This window comes from Aythya fuligula, chromosome 3, assembly GCF_009819795.1.
Source record: "Aythya fuligula isolate bAytFul2 chromosome 3, bAytFul2.pri, whole genome shotgun sequence".
Taxonomy (NCBI): Eukaryota; Metazoa; Chordata; class Aves; order Anseriformes; family Anatidae; genus Aythya; species Aythya fuligula.
The window spans coordinates 73,034,982-73,051,367 of record NC_045561.1 but is presented as its reverse complement, the minus strand read 5'-3'; positions in this window follow the sequence as shown (position 1 = coordinate 73,051,367).

Below are 16,386 nucleotides of genomic sequence, written 5' to 3'. Positions count from 1 at the left end.
CTTGATTCTATAAAGTGCCCCAGAGATTTAACCATTGGAAGGAAAATTTCTATATCATTGCAGATTGTATCATGATGGTGAATTAAGCCTAGCACAAAATTGACTCAATATTTTAAAAGCAGTTACTATTTTCTTTTTCTCCAGGCTAGCAAGCAATCGAAGACAGACAGATCAGCATTCTGGCTTGAAGTGAAGAGAAGATCAGAGTGAGTGAGAAGGGTTATGAGTCAGAATACCATTCTTTCGGGTGGCTGACAGGGACCCTGTTCAGTCTGGAAGGTTTTTAAACACAATAGCAATGTTCTTTTAACGTTTCTGCTTTAATACCTTTCTGAGGAGACCAAAATTATGAGGGAAATTTCTGACAGCTCAGATGGGAAGGAAGACAAATACTATGGATTTTTAAATGAAATCTTTCTGTGTTAACAGTCTTCGCTTTAACCTTTCATTCTGCGAATGAATGTGGGCATGCTTCCCTAATTGCATGACTGTGCACTGTTTTTTGGTTTGTTTCCTTTTCCTCCCTCTTATTCTACTCCTTGGCAGTGTTGTTTTCATTCCATGGTTAGTGACTGGTAACAGTCTACAGGAATAGACAGTGCTGCTGTAAGACGTTAGGAGCTCACTACCGTGTGTATGCATGGAGCATGAAAAAAGCAGTGCCTTAGTAGCTTGTGCTGAGATGACAGCTTTGTGTTCTGCAGAAGTAAGGACCTGTGGTGTGTGTGCGTGACTTACAGGACAAGGAAGAAGCTCCATTATAAGACTGCTGCCTTGTACAGTAAAGATGTCTTGTACATGGTACCTTCCAAACAGCTTGTTCAGCTTCCAGTAGCAGTCTAAAAGGAATGGTAAGGGGTCTTATTTTTAACCTTATTTGAAATATCTCTTGAAAGCCCTTGCTTACCCCTCTCAGGCAGATGTTTCTTAGCATGGACTGCACACAGGGTGCAGTTCTACGATGTCCATAAGCACCTGAACTGATTTTGTTTAGAATTCCCCTTTGTTCTTCACATATGAGAACAGCCCGTGCCTAAAGCTATGTGTATTAGAGAGAAGGGGAGAGGAAATGTAACTGTGGAGTAGGTCTGGATAGTGGGGAAAAAATCAATCTCTGATTCCTGTAAAGTTTGACAAAGGCATTTTTCTGTTGTTTACCTTACCAGATGTTTCCTATTCCCAGTTGAATGGTGTCCTCAGCCTTCAAATTATAGGTCACATTTAAGTGATGAACTATTTTCAGTGCCTAATCTGAAAGGCCCATTTGGGATTTGATGTTCAGAGGCAGATAAACAGCAGTTCTGCAAATCAGCACCTCCAAAGGAAAACTGCTGTGGAGAGCCTGAACATCTTGTGGTTTTAAAAGTGATGAACTGAAATTTTGGAGCATGAGTTAAGCCCTTATGTGACAGCAACAGTGATTAATTACTGCGTATATGCCTCTTTTGGGTTCTCCGTGCTGCAGAAAGGCATGTAAAATTTCTTTACAAGCTTCTATTTTAATATTAAAAAATATTTCCAATACTTTTACAAGTCCACTTCAGCATGGGGGTTTGGGTTTGGTTTGTTTTCTCAGTTTGCTAAACTGTCTTCTGAGCGTGAGCTGGGAGACCCATATTGCAGGTCTTGGCACGTCCCTGTGGCGTTTGTTGTACTGTGTGTGCCTGGGCATGCTACTGAGGAGCAGCAGAGCATGATACCGTGACTGGTATGGCTTTGTGTTTTTTTTTTTATGCCAAGCAACACAACCCTGAGCAAATGGTTAGGGTAGCTCCTGCAGGGACAAGGGTTGAGAGAGACCCCAATGAAAGGTGTGTCTCTTGTAACAAGCTAGATTGAAACAACCTTGCTTAGCTTCCAGTACTAATCTTGCCAGGACAGAGTTCAGCTCAGGTTCATTTCAAATTAGGTCTTGGGTAGGCTGAGTTTGTGTGACTAAAACAATGCTTTTCAGGTGCTGACTGAGTGCATTCCAGCAGCTAGGAGCTGAACTCAAGCTTTAAGACTGAAACTACGGTAGGTGAAGGGCAGGAGTTGGATACTAGGGAAACTTGCTGCTGCTGCTCATATCAGAGGATGCACCAATGGGACACTCACTGTTAATCCTGGAGATCTTGCTTTACCAAAGCCTCCTTCTCCCCCACACTACTCATCTGTGTTTGTTTGAAAACAAGCAGGTCCTGCCTGTTCAGTCCTAACAGTGGCGTTTCCTACTTGAGACCTCCAGCAAGAGGATATGGGATTTGCCAGGAATACTGAATCCTTCAAGAAAGGGCTTTAAGCAAGGTATTTACCGTTTCAGATGTTGCAGGATTTGATGGGGTATGCTTTTCTGTTCCCTTTCTTTCAGTTTATGACTTCTGTTTGTGGGGAGCACCCATCTTAGTTCTGTGTGCACTCTTTTTTGTGCCAGCCATTGGGCACAAGAAAGCAGAGCTTGGAAGCAGTTTTGGGAAATGGGCATCCTTGCTTCTGAGGGGGTGAGAACCAGCGAAAGGGAAATAGGGGGCTCCACCTCTTCCCTTATTCCTGTGCCAAAAGTGATGTGGGAGTTTGTTACGCTGTCCCCCTTGCAGGGATGTGGCCTCCAGGACAAACAGAAGAGGTATGACCTCACTCAGCTGTACTCCCTCACAATGAAATACCGTAAACAAGGACTGCCTGTACATGATACTTCTCATTAATCTAAACATAGCTAATAAAAAAAGATGTGCAAGGCCCTCTAGAAACTGTTCAGCAAAACATCAGAGCCAAAAGCCTCATTAGCAAGGTCTTAACTAATATGTTTATGATTTTGAAAAGAAGATCAGAAAATACTCAGTGAAGAAGTCATGCAGCCTTTTTCCTTAACTACTGAATGGTCATTAAAATCATAGTTGCCCTGTTTAAAGAATTGCAAGTGTATTTCTCAAGGTGACTAAGCTAAAATGCATTCACAGCATCCCTATGCCATTCCTGTCAAGTAACACCAGCTGCAGAGAGCGAGCACTGGATGAGTTTTGCTGTCAATAGTGTCAGCTCAAGCATTGCTTTCTCTGCTTATTTTTCTCTTGACCTCACACCTATTCACTTGTGCTGGTAACCCAGTCAAAAGTTGACATAACAGGCTTGATTGCTCTGGGACTTGGAATAACTCCGCAAAAAGCTTTGCAATCTCATTCACTTGTGAGGTGGCACAGCATCAGCGGGAAGAAACAGAGATCACTCAGTGCTGGGTGAAGGGCTTTTCAAAACAGTTTTTCTTCAGTGTTATTTCACTTTGTTTCTTATAGGGCTCATTTTTCAGTGTACAAATTAGATCAATTTAAAAGCAGTATTATGAAGGTATTCCATATTGAACGTGTCTGGTCTATTCAGTGTTAACGTTCAAGCAGTGAATAAACTAGTCCTTTCTTGATGAGACAACTGCACAATATTATCAAAATCTTAAAAGAAGAAGAGTTCCCAATTAATAGAAGCCTCAGGACTTTGATGCTTCACTCCTGCTGTGATCCTAGGCTGCCACTCTAGCAAGGACATCTTGTTAAGAGAGTGATAAAAATTTGACTGTGTTTCATGGTAAAATCTTACAACATTTAATAAAAATATATGCCTATCTACAAAATACTTTGTCTTGTTTGATTTCTTCCCTATTTTACCTCTTTTTCCTTTTGTCCACATTCTCCAAACCTAGGAAGTGAGGCTAGTGAATGCTGGTGTGTATTACCCATGCTCATTGATGTACTTGGCATGCAAACTGCTGTTATAAACTGCGGTTGTGGTCCTGCTACTATGCGTAGTCCTGTTTATTGTTTCACTTTTGTCTGAAGTTGTGTTACAGACAGAGGGTTTGTTTGTGAATTCCTTCTTGAGATCTGTAGGGGGTGGGGGCTCAGCGTGTTATTTATCTGCCAGAAATGCTTGGACACATCCTTCAAATGTTCTATTGTCTTAGGCTTCTTGCAGCTGCTTTATGATTTTTTTTCCTACCTCTACTTTCACTATTTACTGTGTTGTGTTTTTCTTTCTTTCTTTCTTTCTGATTCATTATGGAATGTCAATTTAACACTCATGTAGACCACACGGAATTATTTACTAATAAATGTAAACTCCCTTCCTAGACGAGGTACTGCTTTATTAAACTTGATGAGATGACCTGGCAATTTGTGTACTTCTCACAGAGCTGTTATGAATTAGGTATATTCAATTCCTTTCTTTCATTGATAAAGAACAAGGAGACACCAGTTATCAAATCCTAATCCAGTGCAAATTAAAAATAGTATTTTATTGATATTTTCCACCTCCTATCTCTTATTTTTTTATACCACCACTGGGTCTCCTTTTTATGATCTGAAGCAGACAATGAATAAATATCCTAATGAAGATATCTATCAACATGGCAAATGCCAAATATTGAAAGAGCATGCGTACTACAGGGTAAAATATTAGCAACTCATACATTCAAGTTGACCACTATCCTTTAATGCCAGTATGCTCTGTGCTACTTGAAAGCAGCATACTGAGAAATAAGTCACTTCTGTTAACCCCACCGTCTCTAAACAAATCTGGCAGTTATACTACAGCGTTACTGAGATGGAAGAAGAACACCTTGGTTTATACCTGGTTAGAAATGCATTTTGGAAATTTTAAAAAGCCTGCTTTAGACTATATGAACCCTTCCCCCCGCGAGCCCCTGAGATCACCAATCATCTGGAAAAGTCCTAATCAAATAACAGGATAGATAACTGTGGAATAATGATCTACATATGTGTTCTGGATCCATTAATTGGAATACTGGAGTGAAGATGTAATTCATGGATGCTGCAAAAATGTATTAATAAAGAATGCTCTTCCAACTATGTAAACTTCTATCAGGTAAACTTTTCCTTTTTGCTCAGCACCTGTGCAATTGTGTTCTGCGTAGGATAACTGAGGGTTGTGTGGGTAAAATTGACCCAAGTGTTGTGAATTTTAGCATCACTGCACCTAAATTTTGATTGCTTGGAAGAATCCAGATCTTTAGTGTTGTTCCTAAATTTTTTGTGACATAAGTGAGGCAATTATACTGGAAACCCACTGAACATATAGTTACTTAAAATAAGCCATAATGAAAGTTGATGTGTGTTTTAAACTATTTTTCATGCATCTTTTGGCAGATGCACACTGAGAGGTGCTCCATTTCCCTCCAGTTTCTCTACTCTGAACCTGCCAAAAGTAGGTACCTGAGTCTTGATTTAAAAAAAAAAAAAAAACAAAAAAAAAACAACTTTTTCTTCCCTTTATGCAGTCACAGCTGTATGACAGAAGCTTGAGTTCTCCTAGGAAAAAGATAAAGAAATAGTTTGATGTATTTTTGGGTGAGTTACCTAATTGCTGATCCATAAAAGGAAAAATGCCCTGTGGGTGTCCACATAAGGCTAAAGGCACTCTTAAAACAAGCAGAGGAACACCTGTCAGGCTCTTGGGTATACGCTGTCCCTGAATGTGCTCCACAAACTTGAATTCTGAAACCCATTGTGCTTCTGCACTGTAGTGTTTGCAAGACTAGATGTTATGTTATCATGGACTTCGATAGAATAGCAACAGTGTATGACAAAACATTTCATATATTCTGTCTGTATTATTGCCACTGCCTCCCTCCTCAGCATCTTATATGGTATTTTATGTAATGGAGCTATCTCATCACAAAGGTTCATATGTGGAGCTCGTATGGTGGTGGTATGTAGGCAATGCAGAACATGGATAGGTACTGTTCTCCAGTATCTTCAGGCATCACCTGTGAAGCAAACATGCTGGACATGCTTCATATCAGACTGTAAATTTGTCTAGAAGGGATAAGGACCACGGACATGGAAATTGTTGAAGGGCTCTAAGTATGTAAGCATCACGTCCTGGAGTGAGGAAAAGGACATTTCTGAACTGTCTTTGGAAATAGATGCATGATTGTGTTAGATTGTTTTCCTCTTAGTGAAATTCTGATGAAGGACAGGATTTGTTCAGTGAAGAACCATATATGTGAATAATCTGTATTTAGCTGTAAGAGCGCTATTTCCATGTATCTGTGCATCTTTGTTGGTGCTCCATTGCACAGTTGATGTGATCTTTCAGTTCATTTTTTGTACCAGAAAGAGAGGGCTTAGCTGTTTAACATGCTTAAACTGACATTTAAAAACTAGTAAAAATAAATAAATAAATAAATAAATAATCTGCTTCTAAACATTATTGTAGTAGTTCTTTCAATAAAATTCATAATCCCCCTTTTCTCATGCTAGGAACCACTGTGATGAAGGAAACACATTATTTCAAGACTTTTAACCTAGTGTTGGAGCAAGGCAGAGCAACCAGTTAATTAAATTATCTGTGCCATCTGACTCAGTAGGTTAGATCCACATGAAGGGCACATGTATAATTTTAGCATGCAGGATGTTCTGCATTAACCCATCACAGTGTTTCCAGGTAACTATCCATTTAAAAATAAATCATTCAAAATTAAGTAGCTAGGTAATACAGAAACTACAGCAAAACATCTTGTAAAAGGATGGGCAGAGATGCTGAGGAAGTGCCTCATTCAGGAAGCAGTGGTAAAAGCACATTGAACAAAAGTCACTGGGGAAACTTCTTGGTTGATATACAAAAGCCCAGCTATGCTGCTATCAGACCTATTGAATCCTTGCTGTTACTATACAGCGTTCTGTACAGCATTCACAAGAGAAGGTATACTAACACATTTTCTCACTGTGTAATTGTTTACTGTCATATATAGACCTTTATCACTTCGATAGCAGAGCTTGTTATTCTCCAAATAGCAGAGCTTTGCTATTCTCCAAAGAAGATAGCAAAGCTGTATCAGTCAAGGTTTTCAGTGGGCAGAGAATATTCTGCCACACGCGTTCTTCAACGTCAGGTCAAGCCCACCCTCCCTACATCCCTGGTGCATTATGCACTAATTCTGTGCCATCAATCAGCAAATGTGTTTGATTCAGGTATCAGTTCTGTCTCCTGAATGTGTATAATAGTCTTTTTTTTTTTTTTTCTTTGCATAAGTGAGATATTTTCAACAAATGCGCACCCTTGTAAGGCTGCTAGCAGGCCTTTTTTTTTTTTTTTTTAAATAATTGATATTTCTTAATATAAGACTGGATTTGGATTTGGATGCAGATAAATTCTGAAACACTTTCAGAATGTTTTAGCCTTCATGGAATTAGTGTTTTGTCTAAGAAACACTCAGTACCTGAAATGGCTTGTATGTGTAGATACCATTTTCCTATTGTACTGAAGTAAGGCTGCGGATGTGTGTATATGTGTTGGTCATGCTGCATATCCCACAATTACCTTTAGTTTTACACATGAGCTTGAGCTAGGTAGATTCTGAACAAATATTCACCAATCTACACAAGGTGTATATCCTCTGTTTTATGGAAGAATGTCCTGTATACGTTGTTAGGCTATGGTTAACACTAAATTCACCGTATCTGTGGGTAGTATCATTCTTTCTATCAGTGGTGCCGCTAGTGGGTCCCTTTCTCTCTGTAGGAGTCTTTGGAAATAACTCAGAGCTCTAAAAATGTCAAAGCCTCTAGCTGTCCCCTGCATCTGCAACGTGCGTTTCTCCCTCTTCAAAACCAATTTATGTTAGTAAATCTTAAAGTCTTGGTACAGTCCCAAAAAACATCACTTTTACTTGTCTATTTTTTTTCTTTGGTTGGTGGTTATAATTCTTTAAACCTTTGGCATTCTGGGCTTTGCCAATCTATCTGAGGCTCTCTGTTGTTCCCTGCCAAACAAAATAGAATATCCTTCTTTATAGCCTGCTGACTTAGCACATGCTGTATTTTACCTTCTGCAGCCTTGCATGGGAAATGAGGATTTTTGGAAGACCCAAGTTTTCTTTAACTTCATACATGTATACCCAGATCCTGATAATCATTCTGTAGTGTTACAGAAATAGCACATCCTCAATCAGGTTCATTGACTGAGCTTAAAAGTAGAGAGTCCGTGGAGTTCCGTACGTATTGTGCTATATTAGCAGGAAGAAACTCAGTTCTATGGAATTTTAAGGTGTGGTTCTTAAGATGATGACTTTGCTTTTGGGGCCAATTGAATATCTCCACAACTTTGTTTCTTTCTGTTGTTAGTGTTTGTTCTTGAAAGAAACATTAGTGCTGTGAGACTGATGTGTTAAAACATGACCTATATTTGATGTTTTCTGTGTAATATTTGATTTATTTTCAGGGCACATCACACTCTGCAGTCACAGCATTCTGATGTCCATATTTATAACCTCCTCTTAAGCAACAGAATCCAGAATTCTGTTATGAAAACTTTTCTGTTCTTTTTCACTTTTTTTCATTCCCCCCCCAGTTTCTTCTTGCTTTGGAGCCGAATATTTTCAGGCTTTTGGCAATCTCAGCAAACTTCTACTTGCCGTTTCAAAAGGATCAGTTAGACATATAAGAAGTTACAGATTTCAGACCTCTGTACAAAACAAAACTTTTTTTTTCTCATTGCAGATACCATGACCTGCTAGACTTATCCAGTCTCCCGGTCCTTACTTAAACTCTTAGATCTGTCAACTGTTTCCAGATAATGTTATTTATTTATTTAACCCTGTTCTAGCTGCAAAGTAGGCTTTTCAGAGTTAGAATAGGATAAAGCTTTTCAGGCCTTAACCCCAACATATTTTATTAAGAATCAACTGAAACCATTTGGAGCACTTGCAAAATTAAAATTATGTAGAGTAGTAAATATTACCTTAAAAAAAAAAAAAAAAAATATATATATATATATATATTTGTAGCAAGCTAACTACCATTAAATAAAGTTTGAACCCCAAAATAAACCTGATTTAGCAGTATGTGTTGCATTTATAATGTCATAACGTCAAGAAAAAGTAATTGTATTTGTCTGTTTTTAAGACTGATTTATAAACACACATACACACACACATGGATTTATATATTCACTTTGATTAGTGAAAGGAAAAAAAAAAAAAAAAAAAAAAGGTAATCTTCAACACAACTCTGCTGCCAGTGCTGGTGTGGAAGGCTGTAGACTTGTCTCCCCTTTCCCTCCAGGTCTGGGGTCAATCCTGGTTCTCTTCTCTTAATTAAGATTAGGACAGGTCTCTGTTCTAATCAGGTATATGGGGATCTCTATGAGGGCAAGTATAATGGAATATTTTATTCAAGATATGAATATATGGATAGTGTGTATATGGTAATCCAAGAGGTTTAGGTATATGGGAATATCTATGCAGCTGCTCCTGGGTTTTGAGATGGTGTTGAGCTGGCCTGCTTCTCATATGAAGGGCAGACACGTGAATAAATATTACTTGGTTTCTACATAGTATGTAATCTTGATTTGACAACTGAAAATCTGTGTCCGTATCCACAGCAGGATCTTCCCTTGAAGAGAGAAAGGAATGTTTGTATGCCTAAGTACATAATCTTACAGTTACATTAGCAATTAGCCACCTTTAAGAAAAATAAGAGAATCTCACAGGGGAGGGGCAAAAATCATTTGAAATAAGCTCTGTGAAAGAAACCTGAATAGTCCACTGAGATCTGTTTAAAGTGCATTTGTTTATCCTAAGGATAATTCATTGGATGGATTTAATATTTCTAAGTGCAGTAAGACTTTGAGTTTTATAATGCTGAAGTAGATCATATTATTTTTTCTAGCAAAAGAAAGGGGAAAAAGATGAATGTAAATCTCAGCCTTGTCTTGAATATTAAAAATCACATCTGGAAAATAGTGAATACAGAAGAAATATTTAGTTCATCATTACGCTCTTCAAGAGAGTGTAATTTGTTGATCTGTACTTCTGGAAGTATGATGGCTTTTTGGGATGGAAAGATAAAAGATACTAAGAGTAAGGGATACTTCAGTAATGCAAGTATCAAAAATAGTATGGTCAGGAATCTGAATGTCTCTTCTTGATTAAAATACCAACAAAGCACAAGCCTAAGTACTGGAAATATTTTAACAGCTTAAAGAAAGGTGCCAAGAAAGATATACTTGAATAGATGTCAGGAAATATGTAAATAACCATAACTGCAGTAGCCTTCATGCATAACTAAGGGCAAATTAAAAATGTGCTATATCAGTCTGTTCTGAGGATTTAACCCCTGAATGTGCAGTGATGCAGTCCTGCCCATGGTGGCCACAGTTATCTTCATAGCATGCTTGGTGAAATTCAAGGTGCTGGAGATAACCTTAATCAGCACATCTCTTCAATGAGTTCTCAAAATGCTTCATGATGCTGCAGCAGGTCAAGAGGTAGATAGGAGTCTTGATGATGCACTGTGGTGCCAACCAGTGTTGTGGTACTGGTTGGCACCTGATTTTTTTGAGATCAGATGTGATGGAAGTAGTTCTCGACCTTTCAGTTCCAAGGTGACTCCTGTGGATGCCAATTAGTGCAGTGTTGGGTCTGTGATTTCCTAACTGATCAATGGTTTGTTGAGTCTTCCTTGGTGTAGATTCATCCTGTGTATTCTTGCTATATAAGACGGTGGTCTTCCCGTTGACATGCAGACAGATCAGTAACGTTATTCTTGGAAAAGTCATGCAAACGCTATGTCCCTGTTGTTGCAAAATACATCCCAACATTATGTGCCTGTTATTTGAAAAAGCAGTAACTTTCTGAACTTGGTCTTTTTCTGTCACTTGAAATAATATTGAAGTTGTAAACAAGTTCTCTCTCACATCAGTGTGTGAGAGAACACATGGGAAAAGCACATGAACATGTTTCCCATTAATTAAAACATACCCCAAATTCCAGAAAACAATAAACTAATAAAAATCAAATGATAGTGTGATAGTCCCTTACAAACAAATCATGAGTCTGAAATGTGAAGAGTAAAAAATGAAGTTCTTAGAAAAAAAAATAAAATTTTCAAACTAATTTATCCCTTGGAAAGGAGAATTATACTAAATGTGCGGAATTTTTATAAAATACTGAATGCATTTACTTCCTCTGCTTGTTTCAATTGAATCAAATCTACTACAGAGATACCTTTATCCACCTGATCATTGCTTGGGTTAGGACTTGTGAGACAAGCACTCCTAAATTCTGATATGAATCTGTGCGATAGTGCTAGAGTTGGAAAGGAGATGACACAAAAATGTGAATGTTTGCAGAAATTCCCATTGTGTTTCTTTGTATATAAGCAGATGGTTTAAGTCTCTTAATTACTACATTTCTTCAGGGAGAAATATTCCCTTTCTGCTGGAGGCAAAAGTGCCTAGTATTCAGCAGTGCTGAGTAGCTTAATGCTAACCATACACCCATACTTTAGATGAGCCATTACCTTATCTGTCTTCTAATTTCTAGGAGTATTCAGAGTAAAGGTATTCTCACAGAAAGTAGTGAGAAATGCGTGACATCCTGCATTCATCCTGCAAATAATTAGAAGTTTCAGGCCTGTAAATTGAGCACGATGCAGACTGAAGTTAGCTGTCCTGATGGAACTGGAGTACGTTTATTTTCTTCTTTTGACATTAGTCTACTTTATGCAGAGTACGTAAGTACTCTTTGGAACAAGGCTGAAATCCAAGTTGCCCTGAGGTGTTCAGTAACCAGCAGGCTCTCTCTGAGCTGCATCTGAGTTCATCTATGCATCTGGGCACATGTATTGTAATTGCTTCACCTGCAAAACAGGGACTGTAGTGGTTAGACATATACAGTGAGAATGCTGGTTATTTATTGTCTACATAAAAAGGCTTTCATACCTCATAATTGCCAAATCAGTGATAATTTTATTCGTAAAGATCTTTAAGCATAAAAGAAGAATATACATATGACACTGAGTGAGGAATTACAGATAAATCGGTATTAAAGTTAATGAGCCCAATTAGTTTCTTATACTGATTAAAATCTAGAAAAACAACTTGAAAATCCAATGACACTATTATTTGGCATTATAATATGCCAGGCCACATAGCTGCAAGGAAACTGAATTGTTACCATTGACTGGCTGTCAAACTGTCTCAAAGGGGTGACAGAATTGATTCATTATTTTCTTTTCAAAAGCATAAAATATAATAATTGATTATTACAGATTTCCCCTTCAGGCGCTATCCTCAGTGTTTATGAAATAACACAGAGTTTGTAGAAAAGCTTACAGCATCAATAGTTCTTTATAATTTCCCAAGAGTTTACAATATTCACACTTTAAAGAGCTTGTCACTGTTCTTCTTTTATTTATGTAAGGAGAAACAAACATTTAAACTGTATACACATACTCTGTTATAGGCATTCTCCAACAGAGGCTTTATTTTTATTATTTCTTTTATTTTTTCCCTGAATAAAGTCTGTCTACATGTAGGTGACAAGAAATGTTGTCTATCTCTGCAAAGCATCAGAGGGCCATTTCAAAGATTTCAGTACCTATGAAGGTTGTCTTACTTTTGCCTTTCAAAGTGTGTGTGAAAATGAAGACTGAGTCAGACTATAAGGAGCTTTTCCATCCTCTTTTTGCTCCCCACCCCACTCATACACATTAAAGAGCCCTTATTCTGTTTTCTCATGGAAATAGAGGAAAGTGGTGTTACCCTAAAATAAGCACTTGTAGGTAGAATCCTGTTACCCTGAGCCCCAAGAACTACAAATGCCAGTTAAGCATCAGGAAACTCAAGAGAATAGCAAGTTAATGTACATACAAACATCCAAAATATGTATATGCGTAGTAGTTATCATTCAATAACAAAGATTTGGGTTTCAGTTTAAAAAAAACTCAATGTCTGTCCTGGAGAAGGATGGAATTCCAAGCAGCTGAGGTAGACAGATTTAGAAGAAATTAATTTAGCCAAACATAGCTATGTTTGAAAGCAGGTACTTCCCTGAAATGATATTCAACTTCCTGAGGAAAAAAAAAAAAAAAAAAAAAAGGCTCCAAAACTTCCAGAGCTTTAAAATTCACTGCTGAGGACAAACCACGTTTGCAGGCAAGGGTGGAGAGACTGAAGGAAAACACCACATGGCTTCATTTATGTTATTTAATGGTCTAGTGGGAGTTTGAAGGTTCTTACTAGTCCCGTCACAGGAATAGAAAAAATACAGCATTAGGGATGAGATTTTAATCATCCATATAAATATGTGTGTGTGTGCATGCTGCTCTCCCAGAACAATAAAATTGGAAATTGTTATTTCAGTCAGGACTGTATTGTTGTAGGAAAGCTTTTTAGGTGGACTATTTCACAGTTGTATTTATTACAAAGCTTGTAAAAGAACTGAGAGAGAAAGCACACAACAGGAAAAAGAAAGCTGAAATGGAGTAAGGCTGTTGACCTGCTCCTTTCCAGCTGTACCCGACAGGCAAATCATGTACTGACTGACATCTGAAGAGTTATGAACCTTCCCAGCATTGTCAGCATTGGCATTTTATCCAGCTATCTAACAACTATCAAAACAGTAGAGCTGGAACTCAGGGAATACAGTATTTCTTGCAAATGGTGTGAAGCCATGTTTATACATTGTGTGAGTCTATTGAGCTTGTGCTACCAGGATTAATGTTTTTTGTCCATTTAAATGAATAACATGGCTTTAATGTTTATGGAATGATAGTTTCTGTTCTCCACCTAGACAATAGGAGGTATTTGGAAAAAAAAAAAAAAAATAATGATTGAAATCCATCCATACTGTGCCATCAGTATACTTACACTCTGCTCTGAAGACATCAGCCTATTTCATGAGGCTGCTGCTCCTCTCCGTGTGTTTGTATGAGTGGTCAGCCCCTGTGCAGCCTGAGAACAGGATTCTCCACCCATCAAATCCCCCTACACAGATCACAGCTGGAAGCAAAATCTTATAGTAGGGATCCCCTGCCCCAGGGACCTGCCCATCTGTGTTGAGGGAGGCGGTGAAAAGGAGCATGTGTTTCTCCAATAGACATTTCTCCTGGGCATTAGGCCCAGCACATCCCACATATTTTACATAAGTGGCTGAAGAGTCATCACTTAAGAGATCTGAGTTGTTTGCAGAAGAGTAGGATCTAACTGGCATGGGTGTAGGAAGGCACGCCCCATTGTACCTCCCTGATCTTCACCCAATCATCCAGACATTCACTTTTAAACGTGTGTAAAGTAGTGTGCTAAATTGGATTCAGGGGTGTATCTTCAGTGGGTAATACATAAAGACTGAAAGCCAAAAGAAAAGCACAGGGAATCTCCAAAACCTCCCATCCAAACCGAAGAACCTCCTCCAAGCCCACCATCAACAGCTTTCAACAAAAATATAAATGCAGAAACTAAACAATGATCACATTTATATTCTGTGCTCGGAAAAAAAAAAAAAAAAAAAAAAGTGATACTTCTAAGAAAGTAAACTAATTTTATAAATGCTTGCTACAGACCTAAACACTTTCCAAAACACAGAAGCTTGCAGCTGGAGAAAGAGAATGACATAACATTTCTATGTAATTATTAAGAATTATGCTAAACAGTTTGGTGGAGAGAAAATGCCATTTTCCTGAAGGAAAACAAAATTCTAAAGAAAGAACTCACAACTTTTAGAAACAAGATCAAGTGGCCCAGATGTATCTGGTAAGACTAAATAATTTCAAATGTTCTCAGTTATGACCTGTTCAGCTTCATGGGTTTCAGCAAAAGCCAGTGTGTCAAAAGAGACACTTCTACATTGGTATCTCCATTTCAAGCCTAATAATAGGTTCACTGAAATCAAGAAAACCTCTCCTCGTTTTTCAGTGTGACTGCTAGTTGGGAGATGTTATCCAACCGGAAACAATGGCCAAGAATAAAGCAAAGGATTGTTGTGGGTTGCTTAGGAAAAAAAAAAAAAATATATATATATATATATATATATAAATATATATATATATATATATAATTTAAAAAATAAAAAAATTAAAAAGGCACCATACAGGACTAAATCTTCACCATTACAAAGTGGCAACACCTTTAAAAAATCCAGATTTTTTTTTTTTTACCTTCTCTAACATTAACTACTCTAAGTTTTTTTATCCTACTGATGTTATCACCCAGCCCAGTCCTCAGAGTGATGCTATCACATTCCCTTTTCACTTCATTTCCCTTGCAAGGGACAGAGGAAAAAGAACAGAGATAGCAGCAGAAAATAAATAACATAAAAGGATAATATTAGTAAACATATTTGTTTCCTGTGGATCTCAATGCAAACTGGAGAGAGGCGATAAGGAGAACCACTGCTCTTGCCTCCAGACACAGCCCTTGCTCCAGTTTTGGCAGACAGAGGCAGAGTAGATGCATCCACAGGTACAACAGAGATGGGACAACCATCAGTTTCTTCTTCTTCATTGTAAACAGAGGTTACTTTCTCTTACAAAGTACATGTACATTGCCCTAATATTTTTTCTGACACAGAAACTTCCTGCTCACTGTTTGCCATGCTTCTCTCTTCCCTGCTTTGTAACAAACACCCAAGTTAACAGAGGCTTAAGAAAGTCCAGCTTTCAGATCCTACAGATCTTGTTAGTGAATCCCATGAAGGATTTCCATGAGAGAAAGCTTCCTTTAACTGAACCCTTGTTTGCTGACTGAGCACACTGAATTCATTCCATCAGTATATGCTCCTCTCTGTAAAAAAAGACTGGACAGAGAGACATTTGGACAGATGTATCTGTCCCTATACTTTCAGGATGATTAATTTTAGTTTTTTGCTTGCTCAACTACAACTCTCCTTTAAAATGAAAAGTTGTTCAAGAAAGTTTTTTTATTCTGCATTTATTACGGAGCAGACTTTGACATGCAGAGTATCAGCTACTAAAACAGCTCAAGTGTAATCTGTTTCAGGCAAAAATAAAGATGGGTCATATACATATTTTAAATGCATAGTCACATTACATGGCATATCCTTTCAAAGGAAAAGACTATTAGGCTATAATGGATAGACCAGCTGCACTAGATTTCTGTTAACAAAATGTAGCAGTGAAATAGTTAACAAGTCTGGCTTTTACGTTGTCATAAGCAGACTTCATTGCTAGCATCCCACTGAGATGAATGAAGGCAGCTTATGTCTAGTGTTATTGTTTCCATGTGTTTGGCTCCAGACTCAAGCCAGCATTCCCTCAGTTTATACTTGAAAGGTTATCTTCACAACCAGAAGAGACAGAAACTTTCTGTAAATATATGTATGTCTAAAAAGAAGGGCAAATACAGGTTAAGTCCACTTTTTCAGTTTCAGTTTTCCTGAATTAATGTTTTGATAGTTATAGTGAAAAGAATTTTGTTTAGAGAAGCTTCTGATTATGTGAGTGGCTGAGATGTCCTGTATAGCACATTTGCCCTGTCTTAAATATACAGGGAAATCTGATCAATATTAACATAAATTTGTTTTATTTTATTTTGTATTTTAGGATAGGCAAAGAAGAACCAAGAAGAATCAACAAAGAATACATCAAAGTATACAAT